We start from the raw sequence: 2,903 nt of genomic DNA, 5'->3' as shown, positions 1-2,903 counted from the left end.
AAACGCTTGGTTTTCTTAAAAACGTCAACTTTTGGGGGGGTTCTGGGCGTGGGATGGAGAGGCCGCGTGATCCAGCCACCCCGCTCCACAGATGAGGCGTGAGCCAGGACAGGGCTGTGTCCCCTCAAACCCTCCATGCCCCGGCTTTTCATTTCCTCCAATTTCCCAGTAAAAACACCAAATCTGCCGTGTTTGTACCCCCCGACTTGGCGCGGCGCAGAGCACTCGGCGCGGGTTGAGGCGGACGATGATCCCGTCGACCCGGGGAGAGCTACGACAAGGAGGTCGTTCCCCTCGGAATAAATTTTAAAAAGCGCTCAAACCCGGCCTGGCAGCCTCGGCGCCGCCCTCGGGCCTTTTCGAGCCTCCAGCAGGAGTTTCTCCTCCCGCAGCACCCGCCGGGGCCTTCGTGACCCCGGCGAGCGCCGCAGAGGGCATGAAGAAAGCTTTGTCTCGGGTTTAACGGCGGTGGGGAAGCTGCTTAATGGAACGTGCTGTTAATTCCGGGGCTGTTGCGACACACGCACGCGGGGAACGCCGGGGCCGCGCGAGCTGTCGCTGCCGTGGCTGTGGCCGAGCCCAGGTTTCAGGTATCCGGGGGTGGAAAATGCAGGATTTTTTTCTGGTTTTGTTGTTGGTTTTTTTTTTTCCTTCTCTTTGGGTCTGCTGCCAGCTTCTTAAGAGGAAACAAGAGCTAAATTCCTCTCGCTTTGCTGGGAATTAACAGAGCGGGTCCCTTCTTCTTCCTGGTCCTCCCAGCTGGACTTTGTGGCGTAAATGAGTAACTCCTGACTCAGGGATTTAGGGGAGAAAACGAAAGCGAACGCTGTTTGACACCGGGTTTCCCCTTCCCGTGCCCCGAGTGAAGGAGAAGGGACGTCGCTTCGCTGAGCCGGACGCGGAGCTGCGGGTGCCCCGAAACCCTCGGTGGGGTGGGTGCCACGTTTTTTGGTGGCTGCTGGGTCGGAATCAGGGGGTGGGTGACGCCGGCCCGGTCCCTCCGGCTGCTTTCCCGGGCAGAAAACCCCTGGGGGAAAGGGGCAGGTCGCGTCCGCTGGCCACGGCGGATCCCGCTGCGCCTCCCAAAACCCCCTTCGCCGCTGCTGCGCCTCTAAACCTCGCATCTCTTATTATTATTTTTTAAAATATAAATCAAATTTTAAAGGTATGAAGCTGATCCACTAAGGGAAGTAACTCTCAGGACTTGCCTCGGCGATTTTTTGACCTGTTACCCCCATCGAATTTCCTATCGTTTTGGCGTGGAAGCCCCCTCGCTCAGACATCCCTGTTGCTTTTTGCCGGAAACGCTCGTGCGAGCGGCCGCAGTGCGAAGCCCGAGGAGCTGCCTCTGCTGGAATTGGCTTTTCCTCCCAAATCATCCTTAGAAATGCTTTTCCAACCCTGTGTTCTTCCAATGGAAGAGAAACCGGCGGCTTCTCCACCAGGCTAAAGCGAACGGAAAACCTGAATTTCACCCAATCCATCAGAAATTTGTCGGATGATGCTGCCCGGCCCAGCGGCGCCGTGTGATTTATTAATAATTTTCCCGCTTTGCACCGAGGATTAATGCGCCACATCCTCCGCGCCGGCCCTTCCTGCCCCTCGTCGGACACTCATTTTCGGCTCGGTGGCTCTGGGGTTTTTTTATTTTTTTTGCAGAAAATTGGGGAATCCGGGGAGAGGCTTCCTCATGCCTCATGACCGGGGGATAAGCCCATCTGTTGCACGAGATTAAACGTTTCGGAACCAGATGGTTAAAAGCTTAAATCGATCTTTGCAAAGATCCAAACGACCCATTTCAGGGACTTTTTGGCACCCGCCTGGCCTCGTCCTCCTCCAAAATGGAGAGAAACGACGAGGATCGGGCGGAAGGAGGCGTGTGAGAGGCCTCGCGCCTCGTCCGGCCTGGCGAGGAATAACTGCCTGCCTTCAAACGGAGCGATGAGTAATTACCTGAAGTAATTAAAGGCTCGGCGGCGGTTCGGCAGCATAGTTGACATCGCAGCGGTGCCGCCCTGTCACCAGCCGGAGCCACCAGCGACCTCCCCGCGGGAAATAACGTGGGGAAGAGCCCAGGGTTGGCAGATCAGCGCCGAAAACGCCCGAATTCCCGCGTCGCCTCGGGTCGTGGGTGTGACCCCGCGGAGGTGCGACACGGCGGGGGTTTGAGATCAAGCGAATGCCAGGGAAGGAGTTTTTTAATTTTTTTTTTGGAAGCAAAGCGCCCGACCTTTGATTGAGTCTGAGCACCTGGAAGAGCTGCCCCAGCCGGGCTCCTCGGGTCGTGCCACTGCCGCACGCGAGCGCGTTGGGGTTTTGCCGGAAGCCACAAACTCCCGCTCCGGGGTTGGGAAGGAAACCACGGCAGGTGCCGGGCTGGAGCATCACAGGAGGGGTTGGGTCCAAGGGGACCTTCTGCGCCCACCCAGTCCAACCCCCCGCCGCGGGCGTGGACCGTGCTCCCAGCCCCGTCCCACGTGACCTTGACCCGCAGCTCCTGCGAGCGACCTGCTCCGGCGTCACCCCGCCCTCGTAATTCCAGGAGGGATAATTAGTCTCATCCCTCCCTCCAGCGCCGTTCCCTCTGCGAGGACTTGCTGTGGGTTGACACTCCGTGCGTCTCCTCAAGGCTTTCCCTGGAGCTCACTCTCTCTTCCTTTTTTGTTTGTTTGTTTTTAAACAATTCTGATCCTCTTAGACCTGGCCTACCTGCAGGGCACGAGGAGGTAATCTCCCTGGGGCGTTAAGCCGGCGCTAGGCTTGATCTTAACTCAGAAGGCAAAGCGGAGACGGGATGATTTGACTCGTTTCCTTTTCAGCCTTGGATTGGAAACCCCCGCAAAGGGAACCCGGCTCCGCTGCGGGTCCCCCTGGTTCTTCCCTCGGCCACGGACCTGTTTTTG

The sequence above is a fragment of the Athene cunicularia genome, unplaced genomic scaffold, assembly GCF_003259725.1.
Source record: "Athene cunicularia isolate RWA unplaced genomic scaffold, athCun1 SCF_219, whole genome shotgun sequence".
NCBI lineage: Eukaryota > Metazoa > Chordata > Aves > Strigiformes > Strigidae > Athene > Athene cunicularia.
This window is presented reverse-complemented; position numbering follows the sequence as displayed.